The sequence below is a fragment of the Tupaia chinensis genome, unplaced genomic scaffold (genome assembly GCF_000334495.1).
Source record: "Tupaia chinensis unplaced genomic scaffold, TupChi_1.0 Scaffold000614_1, whole genome shotgun sequence".
NCBI classification, from domain to species: Eukaryota; Metazoa; Chordata; class Mammalia; order Scandentia; family Tupaiidae; genus Tupaia; species Tupaia belangeri.
The window spans coordinates 32122-38117 of NW_006160133.1; the positions used below are offsets into that span (position 1 = coordinate 32122).

Below are 5996 nucleotides of genomic sequence, written 5' to 3' on the forward strand. Positions count from 1 at the left end.
CATCATGATCCTAAACCAGAGAGTTGACCTCGTGCAGGAGCAAGTAGATATTCTCTGGCGCCTTGCTCAACTAGGTTGTGAGTGGCACACTCCAGCATTATGTGTAACTGGTATCCCTTATCACAACATGACTCTTGCCGCTAACCTCTCTCGAGCGCTTTCTCGCCACCTCACAGGTAACTGGTCCCAGGAATTCGACAAGCTTACAGAGACTCTGCGCTTAGAGATCATCCGCATCAACTCCACCCGAGTGAATCCAGACGTTGCTTGTGCCCTGGCCTCATGGATTGCCCAAGCTGCAACTCATCTGAAAGAATGGGCGGGGATGGGTTCCCTAGCAATCCTTTTGTTTGCCCTTTGCGCCCTGTGCTTCTATTGTCTCTGCAGAATACACCAACAAAATGCACATGACCGTGCGCTCCTAGCACAAGCATTTGCTGCCATAGAAGTGGGCCAATCCCCTGAGGTCTGGGTTGCAGCGCTGGGGCAGTAAGAAACATGGCAGGATGTGAGAATGATACTGCACTCGGGAGCCCTGGAAGGGTCGCCCCGAGGAGGGCATGTCCAGCTGCATATGGGTCGACACCGCCACTCCCATCCCCCAAAAATCAGTGCCGGGCAGGTGGGCAGTCGGTCTGGCGCTCTCACGCGTGAGACAGACTTCTTTACATGGTCCTTCTTGTTCAGAGGCTGTGACCACTACCCTCTCCTGCATAATAAACAAAAAAGGGGGAGCTGTGGAGCACCCCCGCCCTAACATGGCACCGAGAGCACCCAGACCTCTACATAAACAAGCCCATATTTGGTTATTGTTCCTATTTCGGAACGCGTAGGCACTGCCTCAGCCTATCAGTGCTTGCCTGGTGGCAAAAGAGGACTGGTTTGCGGGACGGATATATAGGGAGCCCGGGTGGGCTGAGGAGGAAGAAGAAGATTGTAACACTCCTGGGGAATAACGCTCACAGAAGAAACCAGATTCAGCGTCGTCATTGAAGCGACAACTTGTCCCATTATTACCCTTATTACTTGTCCCATTATTACCCCTATTACTTATAAGTAAGCAACCTTTGTTACTGGGACGATTCTCTGCTGTCCTCCTCTGTGGCCTTTCTCGGGATGATTCTCTGCCGTCCCCTCCTGGACAATTGTCTGCCATCCTTTCTCAGGATCATTCTCTGCTGCCCCCTCCTGGACGATTCTCTGCCATCCTTGCTTGGGACGATTCTCTGCCATCCCCTCCTGGACGATTCTCTGCCGTCCTTTCTTGGGACGATTCTCTACCATCCCCTCATTGGGTGCTCTTCACTGGATCCTTCGTACTCAGGTCCCTGTTCAGGCGCCACGTGTCCCGACCAGGGGGACAGTTGAACAGGTTTCCTGAGGGAAGGAGTGAGAGACAGGATGAGCGGTGCAGTGTTACAACACAGAGACGACGCAGTGTTACAACTCTTCAGGGTCGTCTGTTTATTGTGGGCAGCACGGAGATGACACAGTGATACAATTCTTCAGGGTCGTTCGGAGACGACGCGGTGTCACAACTCTTCAGGGTTGTCAGTGTTACAACTCTTCAGGGTCTTCAGGGGTGTCTGATCTTGTGGGCCAGGGATCGTGGTTATATACATGTTGCTGGGCCATGATTGGCTGTAAAAGGTGGGTTATGATTGGTTGCTTTTGGACCAATCATGAGGTGCTGGATATGCAAATCTGAGGGATTCTAGTGGCCAACTGGAGCAAGGTTTAGAAGGTGAGGTTTTTGAAGGAGAGGCAGTGATGGCAATTGTTTGCTCTCTGAGAAACCTCGGCATATGTGCAGCCTCCCACATAGCACATTTGTCTCTTCACAATCATACATAATGTTAGGATCAAACAACATTGATTCTATTTCCTCTTACAGAATGAAGAGTCACTGGTATTTGGTTGATTGGCTTTAGCCAGAGAGGTTCAGTTCTCTTTCAGGAGTTGTAATGATTGCATTCAGTTCTTCAGCTTGATGAACTAACTACATAAACTGCGAGGCCTCTGTTTATAATTATTTGTAGACACAAAATATTTCAACACTGTTTTTGCAATGATGTCTTCCAGATGAAGGCAGACACTGGCCAGAAAGTCCTACTGGAGAGCTGGATCGTGAGAGAACAGTAATGAAAACAGCTCTGAATCCTAAAGGTATGAGGGTCAATCTGGCCAGTGCAGGCACTTTTGGGTGGCTTCTCCCTCTACCATCTAACAATGCTCATGTTTCTTAGCTCCTCCAGATCCTGGCTGCTCCAGATCCTGTGGCCACTCCTGATCCTGTGCCATGCCAGCAGTGAGCAGCTGCTTGCAGACCACTTGGATGATGAACGTGCCCAAAAGGACTCCCACCACCATCAGCTCTAAGCTCTGCAAGATGCCACAGGGGCACCCATGGCCACATGGAGCAGATAGAATACACAGGATGAGCAGGACTGGGGCAGGAAGTGGAAGCTGTACCTAGAGCAGGAGGAGGAGCTTCAGGGAGAGTTGAGCAGGGTCAGGGCAGGCAGAGCAGGTGCTGGCACAGGGAGTACATCAGTGCTCTGCAACCTCAGGTGCAACTCAGGCCTCAGGAGCACCAGCGTCTCACCTATGCCATGCTCCTTGCCACCGGCTCCAGATGGGGCTGAGCAGGGGCAGAAGGTGACAGAGCAGGTTGGGGGATCCAGCAAGCTGCAATGCAGGGAAAGGCCCTTGAGTTGTGTTTCCGTGTCTCTGAGCACTTGTCAATCTGCATAAACACCAGGCGTTCTGAGATCATCATGGAAAATCCATGTTCCTTCTTTGCTCATACTGATTCACTTTACATATGTCTAAAATGGTAACTAAGTTATTCTTTGATTTGGATTTTTAAAAATATATCTTATACTTCACACATTTCAAAGTTAAAGTAACATTTTTTAAGTGAACATAATATCTATTTTTATTACAAAAATATTAAATTTTGACACATTGCTTCATTTTTTAAAAATCTATTATCTGACTTAAACCTATTCAGCAAAAATGCCAATAAATTATATAAATCATAGTTTGGGTCTTTTTAAACTAAGAACGTAATATGTTTTATGATAATCAAACAATAATGCTAAATCTGAGTTGTATGAGCTGTTAATTTATAATGGTTTAGATGTTTAGCTTAAAATAAAAAGAAAACCTATCATATGAATACACTATTGCAAATGTTTCTCAGAACTGCCCTCCTTGCACTGTCTGGATCCTGTCACTGCACCGAGGTACAGAATGCCGCTGTGTCTGGTGTCAAGGCACTCACTTCACTGCGAACTGTCCCACCCTGCTCATCTGGGGAGTCATACTGGAGGGAAGGCTGGGCGTCTTCCCCAGCTAGGCCATCTGGCCTCTAAGTAAACTCACTTTAAAAAGAAATCATAGGCAAAGAATTCAAATGCCTAATTTAGAAACAATGATACATTTTAATACATTCATGACTGACTTGAACCAATTTATTTTGTTTCCTTTGAAAATTATTTTCTCTCTTAATGCATAAAAAACTTTTTGGAGAAATACTGGATGTTTCAAAGTTCAAAATTTGCAGAATCTGTGTCACTAAGGTATTGATTTTACCACTTACAATCTAAGGATTTGCTTGTTCACCTTCAAAGATATCATTTTATGTTCTTCAGTGAAGTTTCACGATTTCTCAAATGCCTGTGAATGTCTTGGAACATGACATGGTCATTTGTTAACAGGAGTGGAGGCTGATTCTTTTTTGCTCATTGTTGCTGTGTCTGTTTATGAATTACTACTACTAAGGGGTGAAAAACTATTTTGGTTTATTGAATATGTATTTGCTCAGTTTTCTGAATGTTTGCCTCACAGCTCTTATTGTAACAGTTTTAATAGATGTTCCTGCTTTCCTAGTTCACATTCACATCTTCGGCAGAGACACAGTTCAAGTTCTTTGACTCAGGTCTTTGCCTGTTCTCTCCTCTTCCCTATCCTGTCCTGGCTCATGCATCTTCCACAGTGATGAGTTGCGAGAGGCCTGAATGACCCTGTCTCAGCTTCCCCCTTATTCGTGTGCTTCTTATACTGACTGTTCATTAAGCTGTCCACTAATACTGAGATATAATGAATATCAGATTACTTCTCAATGTTAAATCATCACCGATAAATGTGCTTATGTAAATCATGAAAATTGTGTTTATAAATACTGATTGAACTGTGAACATAAAATGGTTGTGCCTTTTGAATAATGGAACTAGGTAGCATTTATGTAATAACTAATGACAGGAGTGCATGGCTAGTGATACATAAAATCAAATTTTCTTTTCAATAAAATATTCCCTTTATTAATGTTGCAGATGGTGGGAGTGGGGGGAATACTACAAGGGATTGACAATCTCTGTGACAATCAATCTCTAACTTCTTTCACTTTTATTTCAGTATTTCGTGCTTTGTTTTGTTTTGTTAGTATCTTAGAAGAACATAATGGACTTGCTTAACAAAGTCTAATATTCTGGATGAAATTTAACTTCTTTCATAGGTAGTTGTGAATGTTAAGGATGAGAGCTGAATAATTATCTATAATGGTATTATGTTATATAATTTCTGCTTTGAAGAATATATATTTTTTTCATTGTATGCATTTAATCACTGTGTGTCTTTACAGCATATGAAATAAATTTTTTTCATCATGAATACACTGCATATTGTTCCAGTCAAAGACATTTACCATAAATATTATAATCAACATATTTCTTTCCATTTTGGGTCCCTTAAATGTTTTGTTTCTTTCTTCTTCCCCTAAGAATGTTCATTTCTTTTTTGTTTAATTTTGCAAAATAATTTTTAATTTTTTAAACATTCTGAAGACCTATCACAGTCTGTCTAAGTAATATTTGGTCATGATCACCAATTTTTTATTTTTCTAGACCAGTATTTCTCAACCTTCTTTACATATTATAATCATTAAGTTTTTTTTCAAGTATATGTGGTTTACATTTTTTTAATCTTTTTAAAATTTATCATCATAATCTTGTTTATATTATATTGAATCACATATAACTTTACAGTGTATTACATTTCTTTTTCCAGAAGGAATATCATGCATATCAGTCAATATGGAGACATTAAAATCCCCATTGCATCATTCAATAGCTTTTCATTATTTTGCCTGATCATTATTATTATTATTATTATTATTATTATTATTATTCCAATAATTTTTTAAACAGTCGATCACTATTTCTCATTTTATGTGTAAAACGACTTTACCCAACATGAAATACTTCTCAGACCAATACAGTTGAGAATACTATACATGTCATCATCAACAGGTAATAAACCATATCTGGATCCTACAAATGTCATGCCTCTTTGTTCTCTTGCTATCTTTCTCTATACTATTCTCTTCTCTCCTTTTTCTCTGATTTATAATTGTTTTAATTTTTATTGTTATACTCTTGTTTATATTGCATTGAGTCCCATATAAATTTACAGTGTATTACATTTCTTTTTCCAGAAGGAATGCCATGTATATCAGTCAATACAAAGACATTAAAATCCCCATGATCATCACCAAATAGCTTTCATTAATTTTTCCAGATCATTATTATTCCAATTAATTTTTAAACATTCAATCACTATTTATCATTTTGCTTGTAAAAAGACTTTACCCAACATGAAATACTTCTCAGACCGGTTCAGTTGAGAATACTATACACATCATCATTCTCTCATTTGTTTTCTTGCTATACTTCTCCATACTCTTCTCTTCTCCCGCCACATTCCAAACTTTCTTAATCATCACTATTTTCACTGCTTTTATGTTCTGCAATATTTCAATCTCTGCCATAAAGTGCAGATAGTCGGTATCTATTAAGTCGATACATACCATATCTTTCTTTCATATCGTGGCTTGCTTCACTCAGCAATAGATTCTCCATATCCGACCACTTTCTATCAAATGTCAGGGTCTTGTTTTTTATGGCCATGTAGTATTCCATAGAGTATATGTGCCA

General features: G+C 40.6%; 1 pseudogene; it reads left to right on the forward strand.

Moving 5' to 3' along the window:
- Positions 1–498: 498 nt before the first annotated feature.
- The window catches only part of LOC106736038 (60S ribosomal protein L34 pseudogene), a 29824-nt pseudogene continuing 24326 nt past the window's right edge, over positions 499–5996 (forward strand).